At 37.9% G+C, this 16095-nt stretch overlaps 1 protein-coding gene across 1 annotated transcript in view; it reads right to left on the minus strand.

Annotated features, from left to right (window-relative positions):
• The window catches only part of LOC118740788 (laminin subunit beta-1-like), a 31099-nt gene extending 16838 nt beyond the window's left edge, over positions 1 to 14261 (minus strand). Inside the window, exon 1 of the mRNA XM_036472475.1 lies at positions 14135 to 14261. The gene's annotated coding sequence lies outside the window, so the exon portion shown is untranslated. The remainder of the gene's footprint in view (positions 1 to 14134) is intronic.
• Positions 14262 to 16095: the final 1834 nt, after the last annotated feature.

Genomic DNA, 16095 nt, shown 5'->3' on the forward strand with positions numbered 1-16095 from the left:
AAAAAAAAACGTTAATCAAAATGAGTGAGAAATTAAGGCTCCAGAGAATTGTGAACACAAAAGGTCAATTTTGAACCACTGTGCGCTGGCGTTACGGAGCCGTGTCAACGTCACTCTATGCTGGGTCGCCGGACATAGCAATATTGAAGGGAATGAGTCGGCTGATGAGATGACTCAGAGATTCCAGTAGAAGAAGCTTGTAGCATCGTTTGAATATGTACACCGTGGTCGCGACTAGTGACTTGTGAAACAAACGGGAAGACTGTGAGATCGCAAGATAAAAACGAGGGATGTACTGAAACTGAATAGGTCTGCTGTAAGAGTCCTTACCGGCGTCATCAGAGGACACTGTGTAATGGCACCAATGCGTCAACGGTGGCAAATACCAGCAAGAACTCTCTGCAGAAGTTGCCATTATGAGGATGAGGAAGAGTCAATTACAACTTTCTGTGTCGCTATCAGCGTATACAAACGGAGCACCTCAAGCGCTTGGGTTCACGCTTCTCCATCAGTCTGAGCGAGGTGGAACTTTTGGATCTCCTCGGCTTCATTAATAGTAATTGATTCAGTAAAACAATGACTTGCAATTACTTAACTACTCTTTCGGTTATGGATACGCGTCTCATCCTTACACTCACTTAAGGGGGCCCCCTTACACTCACTTAAGGAGGCCCTCACAATGGACAATTCTATAAATCCGACTGTATGCTTTCTGATAATCCTTCTTTGGCTTCCATAATACGATCTTTAAACAGCATGAATGTTGACTGGATGTCAACCTGACCAATGACCACACTGCGCAATTTTGCTGTTAGGACTTGATAGCTGTAAAGCTGAGCTTCAGGGGGGCAAGAATCGGCGGAAACACTTTATTGTTGTCTATGTTGTCGCAACATCGCGGAAGGCTGCGTTTAGGGCATACAGCGGCAACCAAAATGTTGGTTTGATCTTGTGTGGCGATACTAATGTCCAGAATAAATTCAGGGGCGGCAACTAATGCAATGCAAAGGTGAATCAGCCTTTCGAGTCTGTGTATCATATATTGTGGGTTTAACATTCTGCCATGGACGGTCCCAAGGCCAGTTTGAGAAAAGATGAGGGGTGACACAAAGGGCAGCTTGAGGATGACGAGAAGAATTCTCTTGGTGAAACCCGTTTGTACCCGTTCCCAAACTAAGGTAATTGAAAGCGTGCCGATGGTGGAGTGGTGCTGGGAACTGAAACATGGGCATCGCAAGCACATTTCCTTCCTGATACCGGGCGCCCTCACATCGTAACCAGCTTTACCATCACAAGGGAGCATTGGGGTGGAGGACCGACACCTTCTTCCCATTTAAAAAAAAATAATAAATGAAGATGAAATAATAAATGTAAATAAAAACATCACGGAGTCAGAGGAACTTTCTCTACTCTGTTCACCCACTAGGTCTGAGAATAACCTTGAGCAGAGACTTAATACCTCATTCAGGTTAAACTCACCTGATTCTACCACCACCTCTGCGCTCGGTGATCAGGGACTCGAACCAATCACGTAGGGGGATAGTCAGGATCCCGGCACTCAGGCGTCTAAGAACACTAGTGCCGAAGGAACAGCGGAAAACCAGAATATGTGCTTTGATCAAGGACGGCATTGAACCTATAAAAGCGAAGGAGATGGAGAGAGAGCGTTACAAGATTGTCAAGGAGCTAAGGGCCAACGACGCGACGAAGGAGGGACCTAGCTCCTCGAAGCGAAGCAGGAGCACCAGCTACTCGCCCAACGACCTTCGACAGACAGCCGAGAAGGCTAAGGCCTCCGATACCAGCACTGCTCCAGTGGTAGCAGTTGCGAATCCAGGTGTTCAGGGCAATGAACCTGGCATGCCTAAGCAGGTGTCCTACAGAGACATCACGGCGGCATGCAAGGTAGCCATTACGCATGCCAAACACCCGGATGCTAAGCTAAGCGAGGAGGAAATCTCGCTGAAAAAGAGAAATCCGCTGGCAGAGATGGACAGAGCCAAAAACCTCACCGCGAGTCTTGGCTACATCAGCAGTGTGGTACGCGACGGTTAGCTTTCGCTGACTTGCCACAACAAAGAGACAAGAGATTGGCTCGTTGCTGTGACAACTTGGCTAAAGCCATTCCCAGACGCAGATCTGAAGGTGTTACAGGGCAATGATATTCCCAAGACCTTTGTCTGCGTTGCTTACGTGCCACCTGATGACGTTTTACCGGCGGACCATCTTTTGAAGCGCCTAGCCACACAAAACGTAGGCATACACTTTGCGGGCCGGCGCTTTCTAAAGTCTCTCAAGCATGAGCAAGGGGGCGCAGGGTGGAAAAATCTTCCTCAACTTTGGCCAGATCTCCATACGCATAAAGGGGGACGGGGCGACAGAAAGTTACCTAGCGCACAGAGACAGCCAAGGGGTAGCAGCCCAGGCATCTCGCAAGACCCACTGCATGGAAGTCCACGGTGCTCCGTCTCGAGACCGCGCGGAACAGGACAGGCAAAGCGATAGCGCTGATCAGGCTGGCGTCAGTGGCGAGAGCGCGAAACCTCCCGCAGTTTCCTCTACCCTGGAGGTGTCACAGTCACCAAAGGCAGGCAAAGGTAACACCACCCATGCCCGCTCTACTAAACTGGAGGCGACCCGTATACCCAAGGCAGGCAAAGGTAACACTTCCCATGCCCGCCCAACCAACACTGGACAGGGTCCACACACGACTCGCCGCTTACCTTCGACCCATATGAAGCTCCCGAAGTGGATGAGGAAGAGTAACCAGCCTGACGACTCGAAAAATTAATATGGTGGTAACGGTGAGATTACCACAAGAGCCCTGATGGATTCGGCACGGAAACAAAGAGTTAGGCTCTTTCTGTCATTTGAGAGACTCAATTCCCGTGCAGTGGGAGATCCACATACATTTTTTGGAAAAAAGTTAAGAGCTGGCGTAAAGCTTAAATTTTTAATATTTAACTTAAAATTGGCTTGATCCATGTATCTGATACCGTGAAAAACTTAGCTTTGCGTAATTAAGTCTCTAAAGGATGAGGGAAAGGCGTGAGCGTCAGATTTCAAAGTCAAAACCTTAATAGAAAAGTTAAGTAATAATCTATTTCCTGGTGAACACTGTCTATCGAAACAAGATAAATATTCCAAAAAGCAAACTCCAAAACGAAGAACCACCCTACTGATACTACTAAAAAAAAGTTAATGAATAAATGGACAAACAAAGATATGCACTAAAATAAACAAAACCCGGCAAAACGCGCCAAGATGCAACTAATGAAGTAACGTAATTGAAGTTTATTTGCCCATTAGCTAGTAAGCGCAGGAAAGCATGGTCGCCACAACAACAATGCCCTGGAGCTTTATTAAAAGGCATTTGCTTGGATTTTAGAATGCCCAAACAAATACATACATATTAAAATATATGTCTATTTGCATGAAAGCAAAAGCAGCAGACGAAAAGTTTTTGTACACACAAAAATTTATGTAAGTATGTATGTACATTAGGCATATGAACCCTTTCAAATTAATTAAATACATACATATATGCAACTATGAGGAGAGGTGGAGGAATGATGAAAAACCTACAAAAATAAAAGTTTTTGTCAATATTTGGAGTTCCGAAAAAAAATTTTTTTTTGTATGACAGTAAAGAATTTTTTTATGTGGCTTTCTGAGGAACGCATGTACCGCATAAAAAATACCTAGGTGTATTTCGGCCCGAATCTGAGACACGTTTGACTACAACACCCTTAAAATATCTGGTAAATTACGGAAATTGAAAAAAGGCCAAAAATTCGCAATTTTCGCAGTTTACTCGAAATTTAGAGGGTGTACGGGTCAAACGGACCTCAGATTCGGATTCAGCGAGTCGAAATACATGTCGGTAGGTGGGTCTGGTTAAATGCACAGACCACTTTTTTTGTGACGGGGCACTAGAAATTAAGCTGGCCCGTTTGATTCGTACATCCTTAAAAAAACTTCGTACATCCTTCTACAAACTTCTAGTAAATTGCGAAAAACCGGAAAGAGGCAAACAATTTAAATTTAATTTACTGGAAATTCTGAGGGTGTACGAGTCAAACGGAAGGGATTCGGATGCCGGTAGATGGGTCTGGGTAAAAGCCATAATTAATTTAAAAAAAGCTATATGCCTAATGTATGTACATATTTAGGGGTTTAATAGAGTGTACAGCAGGCCGTGAGTATGTAGCATAAACATCTAGTTGACCGAAAAGAAAATGGCCAGCATGTGAACTTTTTGGAATATATGGAGGAATTTACTTATAGAAAAGTACTATATGTGCAAATGGACCTAAGAATTTTCACTTTCGAAAACTATTCTGCACATGTACTTATTTTTGTATTTTTCTATATATATATGAAAGTATTTATGTAGTAATTTTCCTGGCAGCTGAGTAACACTTGTGGAAAATGTGTGCATATTTGTATGTACGCAAGTAGTGTTTCATGCTGCTGGGCAAATAGTAAAAAAAAAAATTCCTCACACCACATTAACCAGCGCTATGAGATCATAATCAAGACTAGTTAGAAAAGGCTGAAGAATAAAAGTGAATATAATTAAAAATACAACAAGCGTTATGCTTAAATAGAATTACATTTTTCCGCTAGTAGCAAACTTTTCCAACCGCCTGTTTATGTGTATTTAAATGTAGTGCAAGTGCAAGTAGAGCTGTCAAACTATCGCCGATACTATCGATAGTATCGATAGTCTGATCACTTGAAATAACTATCGATAGTTTTAATACTATCGCCACTATCGTTTCATTGATAGCGTATTCTCTTTCATGGCTCAAAGAGAACAAAAATTGGCAGCAATATTTCATGAACGAACGAATAAACATCACCCAGGACGGTGTGCGAGAAAAAATATTTTTTTTTTGTGCAGTGCGTAATTTTTTCGCCGCCATGTGAATGAAACGGAATGAAACAATGTGTGTGAATGAAACAACCTATTAAAAAATGACGTTACCAACTATTATTTTCTTTCTCAAATGCAATTACAAATACGCGGTTGCCGTGCTGGGTGATTTGTTTAGTGGTTCATGGCATTATTTCTAAAAGCGCTATTTTTTATTTTAAGCGTGGAAATAGCAGAGGTTATATTGCCGTCTTAGACCGATCAATGCAGTATATTTCAAAAAACGGTCAAATTGAGAAATTGCAGAAAGCTGTTGCATGAGCAGTGGCACCTTGCATGTAAAGTGTCTTTCGAAAGAATTTTTTTTCCCCGAAAGGCGAATTGTAGTGAAAATTTCTGAAATCGCTTTTTGACTGTTTACACGAATGAATTTCTAGCAATATTTCTCGATATTTAAATGCAACCGTGAACCGCTAAAATAAACAAATTTATAAAAGAAAGATAACGAAAAATAAATGGATTTAGAAAAACATTTGAAATGGGTCGATACTATCGATAGTATGATAGTCAACCTTAAGACTATCGTAAAACATCGATGGACTTGACTATCGATAGTTTTACAGCTCTAAGTGCAAGTTGTATTCGCTGTAATATGAATTAAATTCGAGTCCAAGTTCATGCAAATTCATCATAGCTTACTTATGTGCTTACTATGCGTACATTGCCTTGCTTGTTTATATTCTGCTCGTAGCAATTAACGCATCCGTCTTGTTTAATTTTTCGGCATCTTTTTAAGCTTTGTTTGACTCGTGAGTATTGTGGGCAGTTTTATAATTAATATGTATCGCGCACAAGAATAGTACATACTGGTCGACGCGATTGACAACGACTAGCATGCCAATGATGATGCTGCTCATATGCGTTAATGAATAAATTGTTCAAATGAAATTGTTTGATGGGAAAATGAGTGCAAGCTCTAATCGTTGTAGAATCACTGGAACACTCTTAAAAATAAAACTACATACTATTACTTATAGAACATACTGTAGCAAGTTAAAGTGTTTTTGAGTTAAAACATCGAATAAGTTCATGTAAAATTTTTGCAATTTTCTCCATAAACTTTCAATGATTTTTGAGATATCCATCGACAGGAAAGGATTTCTGCATGGTATCGTAAATGGTTATGTTGAAGTTCCGGCCACTTCTGCTCCCTTTTCTAAAATAGAAAATGCTTCGCTCACGGCCCTATGTTGAATCCGAGGATGTCAATGTCATCAACGATATCACCCGGTAGGGATCATCCCTGTCTAAAACCACGTGTGGCAACGCACGTGGCGGAGAGGTTCTGCTCAATTTGGAAGAAGCTAAAAGTTTATCTTAACATTACAAAACTTAGCTGTACTATTTAGTTTTGCAGGGATATGAAATTCCGACACGGTACTATAAAGGCAGCTTCTCTTCGCTCTAAATATGAAAAGCGCTTTTAAAATCGAAGAGAAGGTGGTGTTTATTGATTTGTTAAAATCTGCTCGGTGGTGGATTTGACTCTTAGAAGGGAAGACACTAGTGATGAGCAAGAAATTGTAATCAGTAATTAGGGTTGCCAGATTCTGAAACGGAGAAAGGAGTACATTTCTATTTTCGATAGAAAAAAAGCAGTACAGAACTTAAAGAACTTAAATAAGGGGTACAATTTTTGTTTTAATTTTTTTGTGCAATTTATTTTTACAAATTACTTACCATTATTTAGGTACAAGCAAACACGGATGTCATAGAAATCTTTTTCAAAGCAACAATAAATGTTAAAAATAAATAACTAAATTCTACAAAAGAATTCCAGGCTATTCCTGAATGTACGGCAATTTTTGTATTTTATAATTTAAAATTTTTCTGATTTTTATACCCGAGCGCCCTGCACCTACCTGCCTACGACCATGCTTACACCTTTTCACTATCACACAACTTTACTTACTAAGTAGTGTTTGCCACAATACGAATGGCAAAGTACAGTCAAAGTAAAATAATAACTGTCGCAAAGGTTTTTCGAAAAATAAAAGAGTCCTTTAAAGATTTTGCGAAAAAAAGTATTTTTTGCTAACTTTATAAATAGTTTACTTTAATTTTATTAATTAGTTTAAAAACTTTAAGCCTTCTTTCCATTTGCCAACTTTGGGAGATAAGTACATGCTTTTTTCAGGTGTATTTTTTCTTAGATTTTGTATAAAAAAGAAAACTGTATAGGTATAGGGTTGGTCGAATGAATGGCCTCCTAGTCACCAGTTCCGAGTCTTTTCAAATACTGAGTATGAGGCCTTATGTTGGACAAAATACGGAGTATAAAGGAGCCAAATGGAGGAAATTAGCCTATGGTTACAGAAGATATCGTCACTACACACGAATAATGGCGCGCTAGTGTTTTGACGGCGAAAAAGGCGCGTAAAAAATTTTTGCGGAAAAGATGCTTATGAAAAACTTCGGCGAAGTATGTTAAGAGTCTTTGACGCTGAAGTTTTTTATGCGTCTTTTTTCGCCGTCATTTTTTGAGCTCGCGCCTTTATTCGTGTCTAGTGACATAATAAAGTAACCGACGAAGACTTGCGTGCCGCTTGAGCTTTTCTCTCAAAGTGTTTACCGCCGGTAAACGCAAATGAAGGTTAAAATTTAAAAACTTATTATTAAAATTTAAGTAAGATCTGTGGATAATTAACAATAAACTACTTTTTTTTCGCAAAATCTATAAAGTTCCCTTTTATCTATATATATAAAAATGAAATGTTTTTCGTATGACCGCGATGCCTGACCAACGGCTGAACCGATTTCATTCTGTAAAAAGTACTATTTTGGACCTTCTGTGTGAAAGGTTTTTCGATTAAAAAAAATTTAGACTTTTTGTTGTTGTTGCCGAAAAATGAAGAATGCTGAGACGTCACGATTTCACAATTTCATACAGTTTTCTGTACATTGAATGTCACTAAACTATTAAACGGCTGGACCGATTTTGTTCATATATGGAACATATATCAGTACCTTGAAAAAAAATATTTCTACAAAAAATTTGTCCGCTAGGTGGCGCTGGGGTCAGAATATTCCTAAAAATTACATTTACTTGCTGATTTGGCTCATATTTAGAAAACAATTTAGCCAATTGAAAAGAAATATTTGGACTTGAAACTTACACGATAGGTGGCCCTGTGGCCGATACATCCCCAAAAATTAGTTTACGCAAAGAGAAGGATATATTTACTATATATTTGTGGAAGTATGTATGTATGTTTGTATGTGCCAGGTTGCAGCCTAAAAGGACGGACAGAATCGAACAACTTTTAACAGAGTATTGCCATGACACCTGGGCCTATAATAGGGTAAAAAAAAATTGGGATTCGACAAGGGGGCGTGGCACCTCCCATAGGCGTGAAACTTTTAATCAGACATAACTTCGGAACTATAAGTCACATGAACTTGAAATTTGGTATGCAGTTATATATGGTAGGTGCTTACAGTAGAGTATATATAAATGACTTTGTAAAAGTGGGCGTGGCACATCCTATAGGCGTGAAATTTGTTATCAATCATAACTTCGGAACCATAAGTCACAGAACTTGAAATTTGGTATACAGTCATATATATGATAGGTGCTTATAGTATGGTGTAAATAAATGAGTTTGTAGAAGTGGGCGTGGCACATCCAATAGGCGTGGAATATTTTATCAGCTATAAATCCGAAACTATAAGTCATATGAACTTGAAATTTGTTATTCAGTCACACATATGGTAGGTGCTTATATTAGGGTATATATAAATGAGTTTGTAAAAGTGGGCGTGGCACATCCCTTATTCCTTTGACAGGAATTGAGAACATAATCAATTATTTCCAATTCATTTGTCAAAGTAGTTTGAAAAGTAATCGAAAAAATGTATTAAATAATTTGTTGACTATTGAATTACCTTAGCTCTCTTCAAATTCTTGGTTGCTAACATAAATAACTCATACCTAAGTAATATCGCAATTTAGACTTTTAGAAAGCTGAAGAACTTAACCCGTAGCTGTTCACTTTATAGGATAACCGTTAAATTTTCCGGATCCACCCGTGAACTTTGCGCTTTGCGGCAGATAAGATCCGTATATTTCGAAGTAGGCATAACCCGCCGAATACTTTCATGCTTGTCTATCGCTGCAGAACAATCCCTTAAAAATTCACTGACTTAATGACGTATATTATGGTACTCTTACTGATGCACAAAATGGTGTCCCTACTGAAGCCTTTAGAGGCCCCTTACTGGTCCTGCGTTACAAATGAGGATGGAGTCCCCTTGAATTACGATTTGTATATACCAATTGCAATCCTATGGCCGCTACTAAATTGTTATGATAACTGATGTAATCTTAAGCATAAACTTGACCACAACAAAAATGCCATACTTCACATTCGTGAATGAACTTTCAGTTTCTCAATAACTTTTACAATTCCTTTGTGTAATTGAAAAACCCAAAGTTCTCTTGAATTGCAGAACTTGCTGATCATTTTTAAATCGATTATTAAAAAAACATCTTAACGGCTTTTAAGTTTCCTTAAATGCCACTAAGTGGACTAGAGTTTCTGTGTCCGTTTTGTAGATCTTGATTTTTCCGAAGCCATAGTTAATCATCTTATCACTTCTCGCTATTATGTCCAAATTGTTCGTTGTTCAGTACCACAAAGATATCGCTAGGTTCGTTAGCACCATAGCTCTTTCCCTGGGCCATTATGGAATATATCGGACTTCAGCAACTTTCAGACGACCTCCTATTTTATTAACCGCAAACTTTTTTACTTACGGATCCCAGTAAGCAGATAGCACCTGTACATGATGAGGATGAATCTCAGTTGTCCCGCTTCAGATGTATGTATGTAGCTCTGTTTTTGCCAGTACGGGTGGGATCTACTTACATTGGTATCTAGAGATTCTGCTAATTAACTTATTGTTCTCATCTATGGTGCTTATGATCTTGTGATTTTTTGACAAATGATCGATATGAATGACTTCACTCTTAGAATGGCTTCTACCAACTTCACGGAGTGCTCCTGATTGTCGACGATGCTAGCGAGACAACGATCCGAACGTCATACTTCGTAGTGGCTTTAGAGGGGTGCGTTCTGTAAAGCCCTTGGCCCCAGTATAGGCCATTAAGGTTACTCTCTGGTCTTTCGTAGAAATATCAAGAGACAATGTTCGCTGGGTGACGAACTTATTACTCAGCTATTGTTTTTGTACCGGCATACTTAGTCCTGCCTAGATTGAATATTGCTTCAATCGTTGTCGTCAAGCTTAACTAACGGTAGACCCAGAAAATGTGCTGTTTCGTCGGAGTCGGGCCACACAGAGAGGGAGTGTTAGTTGAGTTGGGTTGAAGCATGTGAAGAGGTAGTTAGCCTTGTGGGGAAAGCCTTCACGTGCCGGACATATGTTGACTGCATTGGGGTCTAGGCTCGACAAGTAACAGTTTAATCTACTTGAATATGCAGACCGAAGTTGTGTCACAGAATTCTTTGTGTTTGTGCTACGTATATCTCGGTTTTTCCAAATTTGTAAGAGAAACAAGCCTTTGAACTTCCCGTAATAGGGCGTATACTAGCGGGTGATTCCCAAATGTGTTAAAATACATACATATATACGAAAGGATGCTGGTTATATTTTCTATTCCAGAGCAAAAAAACATTCGTACAATTGCATCTTATTTATCTACTTATTCTTTTTTTTTTAAAGAATTTTTTTCTACTAAAATTAGCTGTTTAACACTTTGCCTTTTGCATCAGCATAAAAACCTTAACAAACATTTTATGCTCTGCTTAGCGTAGCACTATTTTCTCTACAACTTCAATTACAAAAAAAACATCTAAGTATGCGATATGTATGTAAGTGGACACCTTTGCAGTTAACAGCACATGTATGTTACACAGAACGTTTACTATTTCAACATTGCAGACTCTTTTCTCAAATTAAAACATGAATTTTTCTACAATATTTTTTTCCAAGCAAGTTGTGTTCTTAAATTTGTAAATGCATATGAGCTTGCATAGTTACATACATATGTATGAATGTATGTACTACCCTGCAAAAAATTGTGCGACTAATCTCTAAAGAGAGTATTCCGAGATTACTCGCAATCGGGTACAATTGGGCATTAATTAGTCGCAACTAGTCTCATACGGGTATTATTGGAGATCAATTAGTCTCGACTCATCCCTTGTGGGTATGATTGGAGATCAATTAGTCCCCAACTCATCTCTAACGGGTACTATTAACGATTTAATGATATGAACGCACTTAGTCAATGAAATTTCATGTGTTGGCACGCAGAGAGAGTATTCGCCTAACAAAACTGAGCCCCTCGGTTCGAATCTCAGCTGGCCCAAATTTTTGTTTTTATTTTTTAAAAGTGCCTAGTCACTTTTTATACCCGTTCGGGTATAAAGGTGAACAATTAGTCTCTTCATAGGACATGCTCGAACAAAAGCGAACAGTTCATTCCATATAAAGAGATCAAAAGTGGTATTAGTCGAATGCTCCTTTGCGATTGCTCCCGGAGTCATCCCGGATTAGTCCCATTTTTTGCAGGGTATGTACACTACGGGTGTGTTCAGAAATGCATCAAGCCAAAGCATCAAACGCATTTATTTCTAAACTATTATTTATGGAAATGTGTTATTTACGCAACTAGGGTCCAATTAGGCATTTAACTGGGTTGCGCATATTGGACATTTCCATCAATTATAGTTTAGAAATAAATGCATTTGATGCTTTGGCTTGATGCATTTCTGAACACACCCTATATATATGTATGTATGCAGTATATGTGTGTATTGGTACAGATAGTTTCTATCAGTTGCATGCGCCTGCATTATATCAAATTGTTTTTACAAGAATTTTTAATTTTTTCACTACAACAGAAACCCACAGAGCGATAAGTCCAAGGCAGAAAACAGCGCAAGAAAAACATGTGATGGGCCTAAGCCCAGCAGCAGAGCCAGCAGCAAGAGAGGAAAAAAATTAAAAACCATGAAGAAGAAAAGAAAGCAAGCGATATGAAATGCACCCAAAGAATGTTAACGGAAGCATAATAAAATGGTGCGCCGTTCGCAGTAAAAGTCGCTGCTACTATCACAAGTCACTTTTATGCTTGGAAGAATTTAAATTTTAATATCCTTTTATCTGTACGTACGTATGTATGTAGGTAGGTATGTATCAGAGCTGTAAAACTGTGAAATCATTTAAAATTTTAATCATGAAATATTTACAAGTAGGATTTCATTCATTTTCCTTTGGTCTGGTAGTGTGGCTTATATTTTTTCAATCTACAATCATTAAAAAAAAATTTATTTCACACAGTAAGGTAGTAAATACCTGAATGAAAAACTGAGAATGCTGAAGTAAACAGAATTCAATACTGAATTAGCTTCCAGATGAATGAACACTTTGCTATGTGTGCATTCTCTAATTCAGTTCCAATCAAATTTTATACACTAAGAAAAATATGTAAGTTTAAATGATGGAATAATGAGGTGTATGAACTTTAAAACACTATTGACATAGTGTCGCGTATCAATGCACAGCGGCCACGCGGGCTAAGCCATGCCCTACGAATGAATGGTTGTGCTTGGACTCCTCCGCGCATGAAACGCAGCTTGATTCACATGAACACATTGTACAAATTTATAGTTTTGGTTGCTTGAAAACTGAGTGAAAAATGTTCCAAGACAATTAGTATCTATAACTTTTTTCTTTTAAAGATTGGAAAATCTGCAGAACATGAAATAATCAAGCATAACAACCATCAAATGATAGCAGATTTTATCATTCAGTCCATGGTTTATCCAAATATATATAATGTCTTTTTTAAAATACATATGTGCCAATTTTCGCGCGGCCTCCCTTTATGATCAGTTTTTATTTGAAAAGAACGATATTCTCATTTCCCAATACCAGGCGCTCATGCATGTGAAGTAACAAGTTTTTATTTCTACGTACAAAATTGTTTGTATAAATTTTTAAATTTCCAAAATTCTACTTTGCACCAAGGCACATTAAACAGGTAGTATCAGTGGAGCAAAAACAACATTTGCGTGTATTTTGTTGTTGCTTCTGGTATCGAAAGTGTCAAAAACTGTTCTGAATTTTTTCTTCTAAATCAAAGCGTGCCATGTGAAATACAAAAAATTATAAAAAATAAAAAATTGAAATTGGAAAAAATAAAAATTGATGCAACTTTCTTTCCTAGTAAATTTGTTTGCTTCTCGAAGCACTGATCCATCCTTTGCAAGGGCCAGTAATCAGCGGTTGTGCTGCTGAGTTGGGCGAACGTTCCAAAAGCTGCTATTCAATCGCTTGTTTTGTATGGAAAAAGGTTTCACATGCAAATGGATTTTAACAATTCAGAATTTTTGTGAGAAAAAATTAAAAATATTTGACATTTTCGAGACCAAATAATTTGAAAATAAATCAAATCAGCTGCTCTACTGATACTACCTGTTCAATATACCTTGCTTTGTACAGTTCAAAGGCTTCTACAAAAAAAAAATGTATTTAAAAGTTCTACAAACAAATTTATTCATATAGAAAGCTTGTTACTTCATATGTATGAGCACCTGGTATTGAGAAATAAAAATATCTCTTTGTACAAATAAAAATTTAGTTCGTTAAATAAAATTGAGCGCAAGTTTCATTTAAAAACATGCAGTTGGTTTTAAACAGCATTGACAGAATATCCAAAGCTGGTACGTACTTCTGGTCTTAGGTAATGCTTTACCATAGCAGTAGTACAAAAGCAGAAGTAAAACGACTATTTTCTCCTATAAATATTTTCTTCAAGGCATATTTTTTCAGTGTAGTACTGAATGATAAAAACTGTTTGCATTCAACCAAAATTTACAATCACGATGATTGCGAATACTTTTGTTACATTCATATTCTATACTGAATGGAACTCTGCCATTCAACAACACATTACGTTTGTTTTTGTTTCAAAATAATTTAAGCCACTCAGGAATGAGGTTTGTTTTATACAGCCAAACAATCAAAATTTTGAAACGAGTGCCAAGTGAATGCAGATCCTACTGATTCAATCATTTTACAGCTCTGGTATGAATGTATTAACAATTAGGTGTGTACTGAAACTTTTTCATTCACAATTTGCAGTATTTTTAGGAAAAAACACTTTTATCCACCATATTTTTTATTCGTTATTACAAAAATATGTAAAATGAAATCCATACTCACCATTGCCCGAGTCCAGTTGATAAATACCCATTTTCCTCTAGCACATATGGCGGTATGTATGCATGTACATAAAATATTTATGCTGTCTGTAGTTATTATATATTTATGTAGGCACACACTATTACATACATATATACAATATGTATATTATTATACACACAACCGTACCAAGTACGTATACATATGTATATATTTTTTTTAATTTTCTCAAAGACCGTAGCTCCGTCTATATATCCGTCTTAACGAACTGAATCCAAAAGATCACCACTCAACACTGAACGAACGTCCCGAAGCAATACGACTCACAACTGGGAATTGGAGATCAACCAATTCAACCGATGAGATTGCCTACACCAGCGCGATGAGTGTGCATTCAGCAGATACTCTTGCTTCGATCGACCACTCAGTGGAGGATTTGCTCAGCAAGCAAAGGGAATTACATGAAAAACATTGAAAAATTTATCGACAAGCAGACAAAAGTTATATGCATGTGTGTGTGTGAAATCGGACAAGCGGTATGTAAACACAATTTCATATATAAGCCCTGTATGCAGCTCTCAAGAAAACGGTCAAGAAAAAATTGCCATTATTTCGCGTGTGTGTCCAAGGAATTTTGACATTTTTGATACCTCACAGCCTGTTGCCTCACTCTTTCCTCAAGAAATAATGGAACGGGCATATATTTCTGTTGCAAGCCTGGGTTGCCTTGTGCTCTTTTTTCACAAAAAACTTTAGAAAACCGTAGTAGAAAGCGTAGTCAATTTCTTAAGAACTGCGTACTGCCTTAAGGAAATTTGACTCAAGAAAATTTCTTAGCCATTTCTTGTACGTCATTTTATATGGAGTTTTTGCTTTTCTTGAGAGCTGCATACAGGCCTATAGACTGGGCAAAAGTAGTGCGTCTACCTTTGGCTAGGCGGTAAATAGTCAAACAGTGCTATACACAAAGGTAGCTAAGAATATAAACAAATCAGCCGATGAGGTAAATGCACAAAAACACGCTTCCATTTACGAGTACGAGTATATACATTTGTACAAAGTATCTGCATAGCTACTAAAGGTCTGCATCGGAATTCAGTTTGCTTCACTGTGAAGGTTTTTTCAAATATGTAAACTACTCATACTTTAACAAAGAGGGCATGGAAGGAAGAGAAGTGAAAATTTTGAGCACTGTATACATGAAAAAAGTACTCAAACAAAATATGTTCCGAAAAAAATAAAAACATAAACAAGCAGTACTATGGTGTTAAACTTCCACAAAAAATATGTTCCTTCACAAGTATTTTTTGAGTATTTTTGGAAGTTTTCGTTTAACAAATACTACATAATGTTAACAGACATGGAAAAACAATGTAGGGAATTATCAAGGCTAATACCAAGCTAGCCCAATACCGAGCGAGAGACAAAAGGGACTCCCACAGCAACACCTCGAAGGAGCGTTTTAAATTATGGGATGAATAAGCATTCCATATGGGTTATCTGCGGATGACCTGTTAAAGAAGAAACGTTATTTTTTACCAAACTGCTTCACCGATCATAACCAAATTGCGATGTACATATCTACTGGAAACCTTCCAAGGATGGTCATAGACCAATAAAAAATTCGACATATCAAAGGCGCGTGCGTATTTGCGGTAGAGCTTTGGAATTCGGTTGAGTGATATATGAAGACAAACCCAAACTTTCGAAGGGAAAATTACGTTATTGGAAAACCTGACACTATGGAGGTTAACGGACCTCTGAGTTCTAAAACCCCACATATATGAATCTTCAGGTTTATTCAATGCATTTATCCCTGCTTGACGTTCAACTGACCACGAACCTCACGTGATAGAGGCTAACGGACCTCGGATTCGCATTTAGCCTGTCGAATAACATAGGGTTTGGTTTAATATGCATACACTTTTTTTGTAAACCTGTGTAATTTTTATCAATATTTGTTTATAATTAAATCATTTTTC

The sequence above is a fragment of the Rhagoletis pomonella genome, unplaced genomic scaffold (genome assembly GCF_013731165.1).
Source record: "Rhagoletis pomonella isolate Grant_MI unplaced genomic scaffold, Rhpom_1.0 Rhpom_scaffold_00006, whole genome shotgun sequence".
NCBI lineage: Eukaryota > Metazoa > Arthropoda > Insecta > Diptera > Tephritidae > Rhagoletis > Rhagoletis pomonella.